General features: G+C 44.4%; 1 long non-coding RNA gene across 1 annotated transcript; it reads right to left on the bottom strand.

Annotated features, from left to right (window-relative positions):
- Positions 1-1795: 1795 nt before the first annotated feature.
- On the bottom strand, positions 1796-2870 carry LOC138223325 (uncharacterized). The gene is made up of 2 exons (XR_011181752.1): positions 2775-2870; positions 1796-1895 (listed from the first exon to the last, which is right to left on the bottom strand). It is a non-coding gene; the product is annotated as an uncharacterized lncRNA (long non-coding RNA).
- Between the last annotated feature and the right edge of the window lie 17863 nt (positions 2871-20733).

Raw genomic sequence — 20733 nt, 5'->3', positions numbered from 1 at the left:
GTGGCTTTTTAAGGTTGTTTTGTCTGCCTAAAGTACGTTAGATTTGTCACAGCAAAGAGTTTGAATACTTACAGAATGCAGCAGCTAGAATTGTTACTTGGAGCAGAAAGAATGACCACATAACCCCCATACTTCTCTCTCTTCATTGGCTTCCTCTCAGGTACAGGGCGGACTTCAAACTCCTTCTACTTACTTACAAGTCTCTCAGAGGTCAGGCACCTGTCCTGCCTCGCAGGGATGCTGCAGAGGAGAAATACTGTACACAGCATAGTTTCAGAGGCCTGTCTGTCCTGGGCTGGGCACCATGTGAGTTGAATGCTGCATCAGTGCCATGGATCCAAGAGGGGCATCATGGATACAACTGTCGTTTAGGAGGATTCTGCTGGTCTGCAGAGACCTGCATGGGGTACTGACATACAGACGAGGTGATGGATGGATGGATGGATGGATTAATACCCGCATTCATTTCTTTCTTTTTTTTTAATGATATAATGTTAGCATGCCCAAAGGGGTTGGGCAGCCAGTTGACCTTGGACCCCTAGAGGATTTTATTCTCCTTACTGAGGAGTCTTTGGTTCCTTTCCTCCATTGTCTTCAGTTCTGTATTCACAAAATGTATATTTACCTGCATTGTTCAGCGCCTTGGGGCAACCTTGTTGTGAAAGGCGCTATATGAAAATAAATTGAATTGAATGGAATGACAGAGTCACGGCTTTTCCAGTTTCCTCTCCTATTATCTTCTTTATCTGCACTCTAAAACGCAGTGAAACCTTGAACCTTTCAAGTGGACCACTGCCGTTCTACATCAAAATGACTTTAACTAGGACGGAGACTTGAATGGGATGAAAAAGGAAAAGGCATTATTTGCAGGAAGAAATTAAACTGTTACACCTGATCACTTGCTAAACAAAGTGATTCACTGGAGTGGAGGCGGTGAAAGCTTTGTGAATCAACTTACAAAAGGAAACATGTAAGAAACGTGGCTCCCATATTTAACCCTTGAAAAATCTATGAGTGTTATGTGGAGGTGAAAGTATTGTTCAATTATTCTAATAAAGCTCACTCAACTAAGACCCAGAAAAGTACCAGAGTATTCTCACCTAAGAGGAAATACTAACAAGTAGGATGCTAAAATGAAAAGCATTAAAAAGTGAATGATCTTCAGTAGCTGAAATGATTATTGAGCTCTGGGTCACAGTGCTCCTGAAAAAAAATCAAATTTCAGCAGACACCCAAGGACAGCAGGTGAGCACCATGCTGAGCCAGTGTATAAGTGTATGAATCACAGTTTCAAGGAGCTTTTTTCAGTTTCGTTCCACTGATCGGCCAACACGGGGGGAACTTCAGTCTTACTCGCCCTATTGCATTAAGAAACTGTACAACATTCTCCAATAAGAACTTGCGACCTCACCTAACGAAAAGCAATTTGCGTAGCAGGGAAAGAGTGGACTCCCACTGGGGATTTTTGTTTTTCATCCCGATGGTGATGTGCACTATATAGAACGTTGCTGGACCCATGTGCAATTGGTGTCATTTCTAATCTAGAGGTCAAAGCTGTGAAACTTTCAAAGAGATGGAAGATCTCTTGCGAGACACCAATTCACAGAAGGGGCTAATGAGATCTTTGCTTGAAGTCTCATTGTGCTGCACTATTTCATTTTTCAGTGGGCACGACTCACAGGCATCTAAAATCATCTCAGTGACAGACTAAACAGGCCTCTCGCAAAGACTCGGGAACGGACACAGACCTTATCATCTCTGCTCCTCGGGAAGCGTGCAGAGATCACATTAGATGTGTTGCTCAAGCTCTTTATTGTCACGTACAGTAAACCCAGCAGTGTGGTCAGTGCGGGATGTGTTCTGTCCTGACGGCAGGGTCAGCAGCCAGAGGAGACCTGAAACACAAGACGGAGAGGTAAGACATTGATTCCGACAGAGAGAGCTTTCACACCGGATTACTGACAAGAGGAGCAATAAGAGAAGAGTTGTAAAGACACGCCGAAGAGAATATTCTCATCTAAGAGGAAATATTAACAAATAGGATGTTAAAATGAAAAGCATTAAAAACTGCATGATCTTCAGTAGCGAAATGATTACTGAGCTTTGGGTCACGGACAGCAGGGGAGTGAATGAGTTGTTTATTTTGTTTCCTTCACAACGTGTTCCATTTGTACAGGAAAACCATTGAGAGCAGATTCACTTCTTCTGCGCCAGAATGAATGATTTCCATCTTCACTCTAGGGTACTGTACTTTATAGCACTGTATTGTATTCTGCATATATGTCTGTTATGTATACATTTTCTTTCTCACTTTGTCTCTCTGTCCATTTGTATCAGTTTGTTGGAGAGCACCATCACACCAGCATCACAACATTTATTCTACTGCCTTATTAAGCAAATGTCTCTACTAAATTCTTTTTATATATAAAACATTTTTTGACATGATATACACAAATGGCTAATTATACTTTCTGATTATATTTCCATCTTAGAAATGGAGCATTTCTCTCCTGCAGTTTGAGGTTGTTAAATAGAAAACTGGATCACTCCAGGGCCGAATCTTCTCCCTCTCTTACACTCTCTTACATTCGTTCACCAATGATCACAAGAGCAAACACATAGACTGGCTTCTCACAAAGTGTGTCGATGACACAGTCCCGGTCAGCTTACTAAAGGACCCAGAAAATCACCACGGGCCAGTCTGAACAGTTTCACGGAATAGTCTGTTGACTTCTCTTTGATGTTTCATGTTACAAGAGCAAAACAATACTCACTGATTTGAGGATAATTGCGCCATCCCTCCAGCCTACTGAAATGAACCGTCAGACTGCAGAAGCTGTCAGTGACTACAGGTCCTTGGGACTGGTCAGAGAAACCTGAGATGAGACAAACATTGTGAGACCATTTATAAGCTTGTGACCTGAAATTAAAACGGAAGTCAGACATTTTCAAAGGGAGCAACACTGCGGCACAGTGGTTAGCATCGCTGCCTCATAGCACCGGGGCCCTGGTTTTGATTCCAGGGGTACTGTCTGTGTGGAGTCTGCATGTTTGTTCATACAAACAGAAACTTCAAACAACAAAACCCAACAAGAAATCTGTGCACACTTGGACTCCTGCTGCAGCTGAGGAGCTGTCACGCACACACCTCCTGTGTGGGTAGTGTTGGCCGTAGAACGTGTTGTTCACAGAGAGAAAAAATACACCATAGCAAGTCAGCACTCAAACAAACCAAAAGGCCAGTTTTATTGAAGTTGACGCAGCTGGCCACACAAACACTCACTGGGTCTCTTCACCAGGTATCCACACCGACAGCACCCCAGGAAACCAGACCCATGAGAACAGGGGCAGAGCATGCAGACTCCACACAGACAGTACCCCAGGAAACCGAACCCATGAGAACAGGGGCAGAGCATGCAGACTCCACACAGACAGCACCCCAGGAAACTGAACCCATGAGAACAGGGGCAGGGCATGCAGACTCCATACAGACAGCACCCCAGGAAACCAGTCCCATGAGAACAGGGGCAGAGCATGCAGACTTCACACAGACAGCACCCCAGGAAACCAGACCCATGAGAACAGGGGCAGAGCATGCAGACTCCACACAGACAGCACCCCAGGAACAGGACCCATGAGAACAGGGGCAGAGCATGCTGACTCCACACAGACAGCACCCCAGGAAACCAGACCCATGAGAACAGGGGCAGAGCATGAAGACTCCACACACACAGCACCCCAGGACACCAGACCCATGAGAACAGGGGCAGAGCATGCAGACTCCACACAGACAGCAGCCCAGGTAACACACCCCAGCAGGAGGAGGCGCCGACGGACTCGCTCATGGTGCAGTGAGCCCAGCGGTGTGAGGCTGGTGTCCAGCGCTGATGTGTCCCTGATAGTCCTGTCCCACAGCCTGCGAGTCACCGTTTCTTCCACAAAATACTCCAGCCAGCGCTTTTTAGACTAAAGTTTCTTAAGTTTCTGTTTTTCTCGCAGATTAGATTAAAAAAGCCGCCTGTTGACCTGCTGGAGGTCAGACCCGCTCCGGCAACAACTACTGCAGCTCCGTTGCCCCGGCAACCACGTTTTATTTAACAAAGTAAAATAAACACCGGAGAAAAGTTTGCAAACAAGACAAGAGAGCTCGGAAACCCACAGACACGACGGCAGTGGGTTTTGTTTCTGTGTCGAGTTGATAAACCAGGCAGGACGAGCGCTGCAAACACACTAGAGTACACATAACACAATCAGGGGTACACAAGACTCCTGCTTTTTATACAAACAGGTTCAACAGGTCAATAAAGAGCAGGTCGGCACAGCTGTCATGATGTCTCATTTACAAAGAGTCTGAAGATTTGCTCGTCTCTTCCCAGAGCAGCTTCACTCCGGAGAGCAAGGAACAGCTCCTGCCGAGTCCGTCTTGTAAGACAGACATAGAAATCCGCGACACGGTAAATACACTGACATTGTATAATTAATTCTGATGCTCAATCAAATCTGCGGAACACGTGCGGAGCGCAGTCCAGAGCACTATAAAGACTACATTTCCCACAAGCCCTGTGGCGACTTCCTTTTGACGTAATCGATTCGCGTCTTTTTACTTTTAATTATAACAACAATACATGCCATAAAAACAAGAATACATATAACACAGAGTATAGTCAGGGGTACATACGATAATACATGTACATGTTATGGAAAAAGATTAAACAAGTAATCTTGTTTAATAGTAAACAAAAGCAGATGAGGTCCGTACATGTTTCAAATTGTCTGTACAGACGCATTTACATCCGTTTTAAAGTGTTTAAACATGGGTCTCCTCTCACAGCATTTCGTTAATTATTATGAAGTATCATATTTTTTTAAATACAAACGATATTTTCATACTACTTTCAATAGGTTTAAAATGTAGTATTATTTAACTTCTTTAAAGTAATGTCAATATTAGTTTCCTTCTTTACGTTATCTTTCAGAGTTGCTGTCACAAACGTCACAGTTATCATCTGTATTGATTTTCAATCTCTGCACAACGAGGATCTGTACGGAGGCGCTATTGGACTCGCCGCCATAGACTCGTGTATCTCTGTCGCCGCCCAGTGGACATTTCTCGAAAGTGCAGTTCTTTTAACTTTTTATTGTAGCAATAAAAATAGATACAATACAAACAAGAGAATATTTATAGCACATCAATAATACCATCAGGGGTACATAGTATAATATATTTACACTTCTGAAAAAAAGATTAAACCAACCAGGTTAATAAAGATAAGGGCTGATATAGTCTGTAAATACACTTTTACATCTATTTAAAATGTTCTAACGAAGCTGCCTGAGGAAAGAACTTACTGTTTTGATTACATGAATCAGAGATTGTGACTCTGCCTTTAGCTTCCCATTCCTTCCAAACAATTTCAATTTCACACCTCTGGTTGTGCCAGAGGGTCCTCAGTGGAAGAGATACCAGGGTCCCCAGCACTGCTGTCACCTCTTCTGTACTCCTCCTATGCTAACAGCTGTGTATCTACTGCTGACTCCGTGAAAGGAATCAAGACTCCAGATGATCCCACCCAAAAAAAAAAAAAAATTCTGGAGTGGAAGGAGGTCTCTGCTTTAGTCGGCTGGTGCCGTGAAAAAAACCTCTAACTCTATATAACTCCAACTGCCTGTGTCTCAGGAAGCCCTGGTCCGTTTGTAATGGAAAACCATTGAGAGCACTAGAATGACTGATTTCCATCTTCACTCTAGGTCACTGTGCTGAACAGCACATTACTGTATTCTGCATATGATATGTCTGTTATTTACACCTTTTCTTTCTCACTTTGTCTCTCTGTCCGTTTGGATCAGGTATTTGGAGAGCACCGCCACACCAGCCAAACTACCCAAACAGTTGCTTAGGCACTCAAGTGGACTTGATCAAATTAAACTTTCCAACCTAAACAGGAAAATGACAGTTTAAATGGATTCTACTGCCTTATTAATCATATTTCTCTCCTAAATTCTTTTAAAACAAAAACAAATATTTCTGACATCATGCACACAAATAGCTATTTTTATACTTTCTGGTTATATTTCAATCTTATAAATGAAGCATTTCTTTCCTGCGGTTTGAGGTTGTTAAAGAGAAAGACCCCATACTATCACAACCCCCTTTACAGGCTGGTGAAAGAGGTGAAATGAGGTAGCGGAGGTGTAATTGAGTCGGACAGCAAACTCTCACCTGCTGCTTGCCAGGACAGGAATCTTACAAAGGTCCCCTCCTCCCAGGAGGGTCACAGTAACAAATACTAAACACGAATGATTACAGTTCAGGGCCCCAGCACTGCCACCCACTAAAATAAACATGACACACAAGACAACCCATAAGACAGTCATAGAAATCCATGACACGACAAACACGCTGAAATGGTACAATATAATTAATTCTGATGTTCAATCAAATCACCGAAACACGTGGGCAGTGCGGGCCAGAGAACTACAGAAACTACATTACCCATACGCCCTGTGGGCGACTTCCTTCTGACGTCATCGACTCGCGCTTTTTGAACGTTATTTTAATTTTTGGTTTATTGTATTTATTTTGTATTTTGTATCCATGTACAATACATTAATTCATTACTCTTGTTTGCAATGCAATGTATTCTTTGCTGTTGAAAATGCTTAAATATTTTTAAAATTAAAATAACTTATTGATACGAACATTACTAACGGCATTTTAATTAAAAAAAACTTTCGGTGAAATTTTGCTGAATGACCACCAAGCGGCGCCATTGGCACATCATTGTAAGAATAATCATTTCTAAGAAATTTTCCAGTTTAATTCCACTGACCGGCCATCAGAGGGGCACTTCACTCGTCCTGCTGCTTCTGTTGAATTAATAATTGCTTAAATTATTGTCTGGTTAAATTGTCTGGTGGTAAGTATTTGTAATATAGGATTGCTCATGTCTGATCTGGAACACGAGATGGAAGTTTAACATGTGTGATTCACTGAGGTGGAGGGGTGGGAAAGGACTGAAAGAAGTCTTGCCATGCTGTATTAATAATAGTAGTAGCAGTATTGTCATATTAACACAAATCCTCAGACTCACTAACATCTCCAATAGAACGACAATCTCACACATCAAATATTAGAGGACCCTTCCTTTATACCTAAAAGCTTTCAGTTGTTGGACAATGAAAAGAGTGCTTGCAGGAATCTAATTACTGTTGTTATAAACTCATTACAAGCTAATTGTCTCATTTCTTTCTTCTCTTAAAATCAAAATGACTAAATTCATATGAGACACACTCAGAAACAATATCAAATGGTTTGATACAGAGTGCAGAAACAACTGAAGAGAACTACCAGAACTAAAACAACACCACACCACTCTGAACTGCGCCTCAGATACTGTGAGATGGTTAGACACTACATGCACACCCTAAAGAAGATAAGCACATACACAAACAGACAACTCTCAGACCACAAAAGGCCTGTAGCCAAGACACAGTCAACAACGCTTGACCCAACTGCAGCTCAGACCTGCAGCAAAGCCTGCTCAAACTCCTCAACCTCGTCCTGACGGCCGGCTGTTTCCCTGAGGCCTGGAATCAAGGACTGATCACGCCTGTCTGTAAGAATGGAGACAGACTCGACCCCAACAGGTACCGGGGCTTCAGTGTGAACAGTAACCTGGGGAAGGAACTCTGTCGTATCTTGAATATCTGATAACCGGCCCTCCTTACTGAGCACAATGTCCTGCATTAGAGTCAGACTGGCTTCCTACCAAACCGCCACACATCCCATCACATTCACACCTGGGCTCTGATGGCCCATCTGGACCCAGAACAGCAGAGCCTGGCACTGCTGGAGCAGCACTGTCAGACCTGGGCACTGCCAGCCCATCTGGACCCAGAACAGCAGAGCCTGGCACTACTGGAGCAGCACTGTCACACCTGGGCACTGCCAGCCGAACTAGACCCAGAAAAGCAGAGCCTGGCACTGCTGGGGCAGGACTGTCACACCTGGGCACTGCCAGCCAATCTGGACCCAGAACAGCAGAGCCTGGCACTGCTGGAGCAGGACTGTCACACCTGGGCACTGCCAGCCCATCTGGACCCAGAACAGAAGAGCCTGGCACTGCTGGAGCAGGACTGTCACACCTGGACACTGCCAGCCCATCTGGACCCAGAACAGCAGAGCCTGGCACTGCTGGAGCAGCACTGTCACACCTGGGCACTGCCAGCCCATCTGGACCCAGAACAGCAGAGCCTGGCACTGCTGGAGCAGGACTGTCAGACCTGGGCACTGCCAGCCCATCTGGACCCAGAACAGCAGAGCCTGGCACTGCTGGAGCAGGACTGTCACACCTGGGCACTGCCAGTCAATCTGGACAAGACCAGAGTTATGGTTTTCCAGGAGAAAGCCAGACCTCAGGGAAACGGGTACAAATTCACACTGAACAACAACACATTGAAGGCACTCAGGGCTTTCTACACAATAAGAAGGAGGCTCTTCAATGTCAACCCACCAACAAGAATTTGGCTCCAAATATCTGAAAGTGTAATCCAACCCATTGCCCTATACGGCAGTGAAGTGTGGGGTCCCCTCACAGACCAGGAGTACACTCTGTAGAAACTCTAATCAATCTGTAGAAACATCCTCCTTGCGCAGAGAAAAACAGCTAACAGCGAGTGCAGGGCTGAATTAGGCCAGTACCCACTATTGATAAACATACAGAACAGAGTAATCAAACACTTGTTACACCTGAGAAACAGAGGCCACAATTCATACCACCACTAGGCCCTGCTGATCCCAGAGTACAGCTGGTCTTGACACCAGTCAGTCTCAGGACAGCACAGGTTCATGTAATTGTGTGTCCAAGTAGCAACTCGTGCAAATAATTCACATCCTGGGGATGAGCTATTGTCCCCCACTCAACTGGAGTGCCACACCCACTCACACTCAATCTCTCATGGAGACTTGACGCCGTTTACAAGTCTTGAGAATGCCCTGTGAAGCAAAGAACAGGATGTGTTAAGGCTATTCAAAAAGCAAAACTGTAAAAAGGCAGCAGGACCTGACTGTGTATCTCCAGCCACACTACAGCACTGTGCTGGCCAACTCGCTCCAATCTTTACAGACGTTTTTAAGCAATCATTGTCCCAGTGCACAGTGCCAGACTGCTTCAAATCTTCTGTTATTGTTCCTGTTCCAAAAAAGGACACAAGAACCTGCCTTAATGCCTACAGACCCGTCGCACTAACGTCAGAACTGGCGCGTCTTCCCAACACGTTCGTGTCACAGTGAGGTGACCCCTCAAACAAGAATTATTTCCTGCCTCATATATGACTACGGCACCTAGCAATGCAAACAGGGTGCTAGGGCCCCTCTCCATTACCACAGGTTCTGTTGATCTCCCAGATCCACCAATGCCCACACAGACCAGCGACAAGCATGAGTATCGTATAAGTGACCTTTTTATTTTCTATCCACATTCACCATCAGCCAAAGACACAACGAAAACAGCAGCAACAAAAGGTCCTTCCAAGGGTCATAATGAATCCAGAGGGACGGCAGTCTTTTCTGTCAAGTACCGAAGAGTGGCCACTCGAACGATTCTTCTTCGTACCTGTAAAGTCTTTGATGGCCCCACTGAACGAGAGGCCGGTCCCATTTCCCCAGACTCCGTTCAGGTTCCACTAGAAATCCTCCCGCGAACTGTATTCCATTCCCCTCAGTTTGGAGCGGCTAGCCGGGCCCGTTTCTCGCTCCTTGCCTTCAGGTATTAAAAGTCTCTGTACAGTACCTCTGTTCCGATGCCACTGTCTCCCGTGGTCGTCAATCGGTCCTTGCCTCCGTGAACTCGCGCTCCGCAGCTTCCCTTGTGCTGCCTGTGTCGTCTCCCGGGTCTGGTGGGAATCGGGAGCGCGCTCCGTTCCGGCTCAGATGGTTTTATTCCTCCCCTCAGCCCATCTCCCTCAGGGGGTTTTCCACTGTCCCTGTCAGAAAGGGGCTTGCCCAGTATTTTACCAGGAGGAAGCTTGTGTGGCTGAGGAATGTGAGAGTGCCGAGCTTAGGTGTTATGGGCCCTTATCACTTCTTTGTTCACTCTCCGGGTCGGAGAAACCTGAAAAGAGACAAACGTTGTGAGACCATTTATAAGCTTGGTGACCTCAAATTAAACAGAACAATAGCAACACTGTTCTACAAACCTTTCATTGAAAGGGTTTTCAAACACTGTCCCACTTGCTGGTTTGGCAACATCAGTAGCTGGAATTGAATATGCAGCCATTAGTCTGCCTGGCAAAAAACAACCAGTCTCTCCAGTGGTCTGCATACAAGTGAACACACAAACCCCATACTATTAAAACCCCCTTTAGGGCACACTCACACCACAACACAATCAACCCGACAGACTCACCAACACTGGACTGCAGAAGCGGCAGGAAACCCTTGAGAACATGAGCAGAGCATGCAAACTCCACACAGACAGCACTCCAGGAAACCAGACACGTGAGAACATGTGCAGAGCATGTGCGCCGTCTCTCAGCCTTTCACCTCCACATGCAGATCAGGACGCGACCGGAGACCGGAAACTCCTCAATCCTGCAGGAGGAGGCGCCGACGGACTCGCTCAGCCCAGCGCTTACATTTCCCTGACAGTCCTGTCCTACAGCCTGCGACTCACCGCTTCTTCCTTTTCTTCTGCGAAATGTCCACAAAATACTCCAGCCAGCGCTTTTTAGACTAAAGTTTCGGCTTTGCTCGCTGATTAGATTAAAAAAGCCGGCTGTTTCCCTCCTAGAGGTCAGATCGCAACAGCTTCTGCAGCACCGTTTCCCCGGCAACCACGTTTTATTTAACAAAGTAAAATAAACACAGGAGAAAAGTTTGCAAACATGCAGGCAGGATGAGCGCTGCAGACACATGCTGCTGCCCAGGTCCGTCTTGTGAAATAAACAGAATTTTGCACCCCAGGAACTAGACCCACGAGAACATAAGCAGAGCATGCAAACTCCACACACACAGCACCCTAGAAAACTGGAGCCACGAGAACATAAGGAGAGCATGCAAACTCCACACACACAGCACCCCAGAAAACTGGAGCCACGAGAACATAAGCAGAGCATGCAAACCCCACACACACAGCACCCCAGAAAACTGGAGCCACGAGAACATAAGCAGAGCATGGAAACTCCACACACACAGCACCCCAGGAACTAAATCCAGGCTCCCAGCGCTGCCACCCACTGCGCCGCCGTCTCTCACCTCCACTTGCAGATCATGACGCGACCGGAGACCGGAGACTCCTCACTCCTGCAGTAACACACCCCAGCAGGAGGAGGCGCCGACGGACTCGCTCATGGTGCAGTGAGCCCAGCGGTGTGAGGCTGGTGTCCAGCGCTGATATTTACCGACAGCCTGCGACTCACCGTTTCTTCCTTTTCTTCTGCATAATGTCCACAAAATACTCCAGCCAGCGCTTTTAAGACTAACGTTTCTGCTTTGCTCGCTGATTAGATTACAAAAGCCGACTGTTTACCTCCTGGAGGTCAGGTCGCAACTTCAGCAGCACCGTTTCCCCGGCAACCACGTTTTATTTAACAAAGTAAAATAAACACAGGAGAAAAGAAGATTTGCTCGTCTCTTCCCAGAGCAGCTTCACTCCGGAGAGGAAGAAACAGCTCCTGCCGAGTCCGTCTTGTAAGAGAGACATAGAAATCCGCGACACGACAAATACGCTGAAATTGTATAATTAATTCTGATGCTCAATCAAATCTGCAGAGCGCGTGGGCAGCGCACGTGTTCTGTAGTGCGCTATAGAGCACTAGAGAGACTACATTTCCCACAAGCCCTGTGGGCGACTTCCTTTTGACGTAATCGATTCGCGTTTTATTTCTTTTTAATTATAACAACAATATATGCCATAAAAACAAGAATACATATAACAGAGTATAGTCAGGGGTACATACAATAATACATGTACATGTTATGGAAAAAGATTAAACAAGTAATCTTGTTTAATAGTAAACAAAAGCAGATAAGGTCCGTACATGTTTCAAATTGTCTGTACAAACGCATTTACATCCGTTTTAAAGTGTTCAAACATGGGTCTCCTCTCACAGCATTTCGTTACTTATTATATCGTGGAAGTATAATTTTTTTTTAAATACAAACGATATTTTCATATTACTTTCAATGGGTTTAAATGTAGCATGATTTTACTTCATTAAAAGTAATGTTAATATTAGTTTCCTTCTTTACATTAGCTTTCAGAGTTGCTGTCACAAAAGTCACAGTTACCATCTGTTTTGATTTTCAATCTCTGCACAACGAGGATCTGTAAGGAGGCGCTTTAATCTAATAATACTCCCCTTTTTAGTTCTTTTGAGGTGGAGCTGAAACACTATTTAAATTCTATTAAAAATGTGAGAAATAATAAAGCACGGAAAACATATGATATATGTAAAAAATACAAGTTAATTATATAACTTACTTATTACCTCTGGCGGTTAACTGTTTATTTTTCTGTTTGTGTTTATTTTCTTGTACCTAATTTGATCCTCTGATTGTATTTGTATTTGTAAATTCTTTACAAATGTAATAAAAAATTCTTTAAAAAAAAAGGAGGCGCTTTAAGATTCACCGCCATAGACTCGTGTATCTCTGTCGCCGCCCAGTGGACATTTCTCAGAAGTGCAGTTCTTTTTTAACTTTCTCGGATGTGTCACCGCCCGCCGTAATTCGGTAAAGTCCCGGGACTGTAATTGTGATTGGACGAAAGCCGTATCTGCCCCACCTCCTGCCGAAATCTCGGCGCTGATTGGTTTTGAGCCGAGTCACTCAACTTGAGGGCGGTATTTCCGTGGAAGAACAGGGATGTCCGTGGTGATTAGCTAGGAACGGTGTCACTCACCCAAACTAAAAGGAAATCCCGCCCTTTCCAGCCAACGTCGGTGATTGGACAAGCCCTGCGCCGTTCATTTGACGTCACTGAACTGAGACGAATCCGGATCTGATGCGTGATTAGCGCGACAGCCGGTCCGTTGCCCGAGGTCGGTGTGGTTCCGCTCTCTGCTCGTTTAGCACTGCGGACTCCTGGAAAACCGTATTGCAGGGCAGAGAGTTATTGAAATCCAGACGTCGCTAGAGAGTTTGTTTACTGGCGAGTCACCTCACGTTCCTGATTAATTCGACCTTATTGTGTTTTCTCTGCTTTAACAAATATAAGAACACATAAGAGAGACACAGAAATACAAGACACGATAAATACGCTGAAATTGTATTAATATAATTCATTCTAATGTTCAATCAAATCAGCGAAACACATGGGCAGGGCAGCCCAATGAGCTACAGAGACTACATTACCCCTAAGCCCTGTGGGCGACAACATTTAGACGTCATCGACTCGCGTCTTTTGTATTTTTTATGAGACCAAAAACTACAAGAAAACGTAACGTAGCAGTCGTATTGTCAGGGTACATGCAATAATACATGTACATTTTATGGAAAAAAAGATTCAACAAGGTAAATGCAGATAAGGCCCGTCCATGCTTCAACGTTCTTACAACACAGAAACAGACACATATCAGAGACATTCTGAAATAAAATGTCTTTACATCCGTCTTAAACTGTTCAAACACGGTCTCCTCTCACACCATTCCCTTAATAATTATGTTGCGCAAGTATAATGTTTTAAAATACAAACGATATTTTCATCTTCCTTTCAATGGGATTAAAATGTAACAAATGTATTTCTTTCCGATTTCAAGTCTTTCCGATAGCGCTTTGAGACTCAGCTCCGTGGACTCGTGTATCTCTGTCGCCACCCAGTGGACATTTCTCGGAAGTGTCACCGCCCGCCGGAATTCGGAAAAGTCCCGGGACTGAAGCTGTGTGACTGGACAAGAGCCTGTCTCCCGCCTCCTGCTGAAATCTCAGCGCCGATTGGACAAAAGCTGCTCACAGTCCGGATCCAGTGGAAGGCTGATCCACTCCGGGTTTTCCGTGGCCGGAAGTCCGGATCCGGTGGAAAGGCTGATCCACTCCGGGTTTTCCGTGGCCGGAAGTCCGGATCCAGTGGAATCGGTCTGTCGCTGTGCTCGGTGTGGTTCCGCTCTCTGCTCGTCAAGCACTGTGGGCTCCTGGAAACCTGGCCTTCCTACCACCACAAAGCCCTGCTGAGCCAAGAGCTGAGCCCAAAACAGAGCCCCCTGAGCCAGCTGGTCCTGAGGCTCACCGACCTGAGCCACACCAACACTAACCAGCCTCAGGACAGCACTGCTAGAGCACCACAACCCAGACTCAACCACATCACAGCACAGATCAAACAGCAATATCTCACACACTGGGACACACACACACAAACACAACATAAACTAGAATGCTACAGAACCTTAAACTAGCTGAATATTTGACCAAAATAAAAAATAACAAACAGAAACAGACCCTGACGAAGTACAGGCTCAGTGACCACAACCTGGCCATAGAAACTGGGCGACACAGGCAGACCTGGCTGCCCAGAGAGGACAGGCTGTGCTCCCACTGCCAGCAGGGAGAAATAGAGACAGAGGTGCACTTCCTACTGCACTGTGACAGATACTCTGGGATTAGAGAAACATTCTTCCCGAAATTCAGAAATCTAATCCCAGAGTTCCCACACCTGCCAAAACCACAACAGGTCCCAATCCTACTGGGAGAGGGAGGAGGGAACTCAGTTGATCTGGCAGCCCAGTATGTGATCTCCTGTCACAGCCTGAGGAACAGTGAGTCTGTCTCCCAATAATGCTCCAGCCGCCTACAGTATATGTCAATATTATATAATATCTCTTTGTTGTAAATGTCTGTAACATGTCTGTAGATTTTATTTTACTTCTATTTTTTGTTTTGTTCTATGTTAATTTTATTATTTTTATTTGCTTTGGCAACACTGATTGTACCTATCGGTCATGCTAATAAAGCACCTTGAATTGAATTGAATTGAATATTAGTGAACTCCAGACACCGCTGGAGAGTGTGTTTACCGGCGAGTCGGCTCACGCTGCTGATCAGTTCGACCTCCTTGTGTTTTCTTCTTCCTTTATCGTGCGATAATATAAATCCTTTACGATGCACGCAAGACTACATTACAGATCACCGGAGTACATTATACAGGCAAATAAAGATAAGGTACGCACAGCTTTCATGTTGTGATACTTAGACATGGTTTGGAGACGTTCTCTCGTGTGTATTTTGAATTATTCAAATGCGTGTCGCTTCAATTTGGAAGCGCATAATTTCAGTGCATGAGCTTACCTGTTATATTGGGCGAGATTTCACACGGATAATCAAACAAGAACGAGTTTGCCCTGGAATCCATTCCACTGCCCAACCTGAAAGTCAGAGCATGAGAACGGACGGATTGTATGGCGATTGTGGTGTTGCTCGACCACATCAATCAGGCGAGAAATACAATCTGCTACTACGACATACGGTCTAATTATTCAATTTTCGATTATTTCTCATCTTTAGGCTATTTATACATCTAATAACGAGCAAGTATAATGATTAAGCCAATGATACATTATATTTTAGATTCGGTTCAGCAGTATTGAGCAGTAAAATAACATCAATTTGTCTACAGGAAATGTCAGAATTAGAAGCCTTCTTTACACCATTTTGCCGATCTGTTCAGAGTGTTTTAACAACAGAACAAAACAAAAACAAACGTAAGGTTTCTGGGCTGCTTTGAGAAAGACAATTATCATCTATATTACTTTTAAATCTATGCACACTATGTATCTTTACCGGGTCGATTCAATGTACAATTTTGTACTGACGCCTTAACCTTATTATTCATACAAAACCTGTTTGACAATAGTCATGTTTGATTCCACTCACTTTCCCCAAAGAGGTGCTCCAAAATAGTTTGACAAGATATTGTGAGATTGCGAGAGGGATCTGAAGTATTTATTAGTACAAGTATAACTAAATTGTTTTCCTTGTAGTCTAATAAAGGTTGTAATAGTTCCATAGTTTCTGATGGGCTACTGTTAGTTTCTTAAAAGCATCAATACCTCTCTAGGAGTAGCTCTGGTTACGACAGATTGTTATCAGACTTATCACAAACATTATATCTATTCATAAAATCTGCTTGATTCTACATTTCATCATCCACACCAGTTAATTTGTTGACCCCGCTTATACTATTTTAAACCCAGTTTTCAAAGCACGGGTTTATTTTTTCTCTGTATTCTAGATGATGTATCTATGGGAGGTATGTTTATCTATAAGAGACCACGTGAGGAGAACATCTTCATGGAAGCTGGCAAGTTTCAGGGGGGTTTCCAGCATCCAAATGACATTCAAGTAAAAAGTCTATACCCGCTAGTTCCTGAATGATTAAATTAGGGGAAACACCACCTACTTTTCTTAATTTTGTAAATAATACTCTGTCGGTATCGGAATTAGATGCTCTAAACCCTGTAGCATTTAGGCCTCCTTCTGCCTGTGTTTGACAAATAGCAACCATGAATAAAGTTTTTTTTTTTATTTTACTAAGGTAGAGAACATCAAATCACAAAATCACCTTTTTGAAAATCTTAATACCAAGATATTTAATCACATCTTTTACATGTATATTACATATGGAGCAGACACTTTCCAACAGCCACCAGTTCACTTTTCTGATATGTAAAGAAAGACCAGATACAGAGGAAATGACTTGTAAACGCATTTAATTGCTTTGTCCACCTCTGTGTGCTTTCTCAGAGAGAGAGTTGTATCCTCAGCCAATTGGGAACACCTGTAATCTCTTTATCCTGTACTTGAATACCCTGAAACTATTTGTTATAGGGGTGTAAGCAGTGGGAAGAGGAGTGGGCTCGTGTCGAATTGCCTTACCCGTTCCCAATCTGCAGGAGGTCCCACGATGGCAGGTAGCTGCTCCAGTCGCTGGAGCTCAGTTCGCTGTCGAGGGAGGACGAGGGCTCTGGCTCGCGGGAATCACGGCTCCACAGCTCCTACCTGTTGCAGAGTGGACTGAGACTTGGACAACAGGACAACAGGAGGCACCAGAGTGCAGGCTGTACTTGGCCAGTAAACCCTGCTGGGGAACTAACTCACCTGCTGTGGTGCCAGTGACTGAACACCTGCAGTCTAACCCACCTTCAGACTTTTCAATTGGAATCCCCTAGTGTTATATATCAAAATTAAGAACACAAATCTGTCATTTTCAGAGAGAGAAATGTAAGTGTGACACATGACCACTTGTATAAAAAACTAACTTGACATTAGCTCGTATATGTTAGTCTTGAAAAAAACTAGGGGCATCAATTCTTGACTATTATTATACAAAGATTGCTAATTATATTTAAATCTAAAAAAAACCCAAGCATGTGAAATGTTGCTAAATGAACACCAAGCGTCAAACGCAGTTGCAAGAATGTTTTTTCCAGGTTAATTCCACTAGTCAGCCACTAGAGGGGGCGCTTCTCTGTCCTACCCATCCTATTGAACCATCCGTACACTGCGGATTTTAAAAACTATTTTGAGAAAATAACATTTTATAATGAATTTTAATGAGAAATGTTCAACATCTGGTGCTAAATATCTGTATTACTCTTTGCTATTTCTAATCAAGAACACGAGAGGGCAGTTTTACACGTGTAATTCCCCGAGGGGTGGGAAATGGCTGAAAGACGTCTTGTGATGCTGTATTATCATTCTTTTCTTTTCTTGGCAGCTGTTCTTTTTTTCTGTGAATGCGATTCAGAACATTCCAGCTGTTTGTGTTCAGTGCTGGGGAGGTGCGTTGTCCTTGCAGAACGAAAACAAGGTGATCAGGACTGACGGCAAGATTCAGGTATTCAAGTACCCAGTAAATCCAGGGCTCAAATGGGGGAACTGTTTCACGAGCTACACAATATCCTCACACATGGTGACAGAGCCTTTGAAAGCCGTGTGGAGAGTGAGGTGCTCTTACCTAACCAGAGTTAAAGGACCTCGCATTGAGCAGAGCTGCACACGGGCAATGACTGTTCAGAGTGCCTAGTGAAAAGATTTTCAGAAACATTCCTCTTTTCTAAGCTTCAAAGAAGGGCAAAAGCACACATTTATCTATCCATCCAAAAAAAACACACATCTGTGATACAGAGGATAAAGCAACATGCGAGTAAAGGATTTTGAATCAGCAATTGTGCTGATGAGTCAGTCAGCAATTTTTCAGAAACAGCAAACATGTCGTCAGCCTCCAGGAGCTGCAGAAGATTGTGAGAAATAAAGGAGTGAAACCAGGGCAGGAGAAACTGATTCCTCGTGCAGGAAGCTGAGGAAAAAGATGCACACCCTGCAGGCTGAAAGGAAGACAGCACAAACTATCGGTAATGTCAGCCTAGAAGTGTATACAGTATGAGCTCTCAACACAATGTCCCTTCACATCTGCTGCCTCACAGCGCCGTGACCCTGGGTTCGATTCGTGGGGTGCTATCTGAGTGGAGTGTGTGTGTCCTCCCCTAACAGTCCGGATCCCTTGGAAGTCTGATTCGGTCCGGGTTTTACTCTAACAGTCCGGATCCCTTGGAAGTCTGATTCGGTCCAGGTTTTACTCTGCTGACAGTCTGGATCCCCTGGAAGTCTGATCCGGTCCGGGTTTTACTCTAACAATCTGGATCCCATGGAAGTCTGATCCAGTCCGGGTTTTACTCTGCTGACACTCTTTACTCTTCTCCTTTTGCACCTGTGTGGGTTTTGTGTTGAGCAGGTTCAAAATGTAACAAAATCAAATCCCCGTACCCGATACCTACTGGCGAATAAAAACTATTTCTGATTCTGAAATAAAAACAAAGGATAGAAACGTCTTAGACAGTCAAAACAATCTCTAGCTCAATATTAGTCAAACAAAGGAGTTTATCCTTGATTTCAGATGTGACTGATGGCCAGACAGAGGAGAGGGTAGAGATACGTTTAAGTATCTTTAGAATTTAAAATCTCTTCTACATTGAAATGGGAGGCCAAACATCTAGGGCAGTATTCTCTTTGATGTTAAATGTTTCAAGAACAGAAAAGCACCGATTTTAAGAGAAACACACATCCCTCCAGCCTACTGTAATGAATGGTCAGACTGTAGAAGCTGTCAGTTACTACAGGTCCTTGGGACTGGTCAGAGAAACCTGAGACGAGACAAACATTGTGAGACCATTTATAAGCTTGGTGACCTCAATGTCAACAGAACAATACCAACACTTTTCTACAAATCTTTAATTGAAAGGGTTTTCAAACACTGTCCCACTTGTTGGTTTGGCTACATCAGTACTGTCAACTGAAACACGTTTCCCCCAGGGAATGATGAAGCTGGAATTGAATATGCAGCCATTAGTCCTGGCATAAAACAACCTGTATCTCCAGTGGTCTGCATACAAGTAAACACACAAACCCCATACTATTAAAACCCTCTTTACAGGCTGGTGAATGATGTGAAATGAGGTAGAGGAGGTGTAATTGAGATGGACAGCAAACTCTCAACAGCTGCTTGCCAGGACAGGAATCTTACAAAGGTCACCTCCTTCCAGGAGGATCAGAGTAACAAACACTGAACAAGAATGATTATGGTTTGAATTCACCCCTCCCTGCAGACAATCTTTGAAAAAGCCACAATCTAACAGGCAAAAAAATCATATCAGATCTTTCCCACATCCTCAATTCTGAATATCAACTTCTTCCTTCTGGAAAATGTTTTAGGGTTCCCAAATGTAAGTCAAACAGATACAAACATTCCTGTGTTCCACTATCCATTAAAGCTGCCAATGCAAATGGCAAGGATAAACAATTTTTTACTTTTACAATCCATTTGTGTGCAATATATTTTGTAATGTAATGTTTTTATGTGTAATACATGTGCAATGTTTTTTTTTTTGGGGGGGGGGGGTGCATTATATTGATATGTACAGAAGTGCTGTGTGCTCACAATAAATCTTATCTTAACTGTTAAATTTCTCATCTAATTTAGATCAACCTAAAGCTTTAGTAGATTATAACATGAGATTATTAAAATACACAAACTCCACAAAGACCCAGGAACTGAACCCAGGGCCCCAGCACTGCTAACCACTGCATGCTGTGGCTCCCAGACAGTCATGTGTAAATTTCCCAATATCTCACCCAAACATTAGCATTGTGGTACATTGGTGCCTCATAGCACTGGGGCTCTGGGTTCGATCCCTGGGGTGCTGTCTGTGTGGAGTCTGCATGTTTATTTGTTCTAGAGGGGGCACCTCTCCCAACACAGGACAAACAGACACACTCACACCACAGTCCGATTTCCCACAACACAATCAACCCACCAGTCTCACCAACCCTGGACAGTTGCAGGAAACCCATGAGAACAATGGCAGAACGTGCAAACTCCACACAGACAGCACCCCAGGAAACCAGACCCATGAGAACAGAGGCAGAGCATGCAAACTCCACACAGACAGTAGCACAGGAAACCAGACCCATGAGAACAGGGGCAGAGCATGCAGACTCCACACAGACAGCACCCCGGGAACCAAATCCAGGGTCCCAGCGCTGCCACCCACTGCGCCGCCGTCTCTCACCTTTTCACCTCCACTTGCAGATCATGACGCGACCGGAGACTGGAGACTCCTCACTCCTGCAGTAACACACCCCAGCAGGAGGAGGCGCCGACGGACTCGCTCATGGTGCAGTGAGCCCAGCGGTGTGAGTCAGGTGTCCAGCGCTGATATTTCCCCACCAGCTGCGTGTGTCCC

This window comes from Lepisosteus oculatus, chromosome 16, assembly GCF_040954835.1.
Source record: "Lepisosteus oculatus isolate fLepOcu1 chromosome 16, fLepOcu1.hap2, whole genome shotgun sequence".
NCBI classification, from domain to species: Eukaryota; Metazoa; Chordata; class Actinopteri; order Semionotiformes; family Lepisosteidae; genus Lepisosteus; species Lepisosteus oculatus.
Note: the sequence above shows the minus strand (reverse complement) of the source record. Positions and strands in the feature narration are given on the sequence as shown.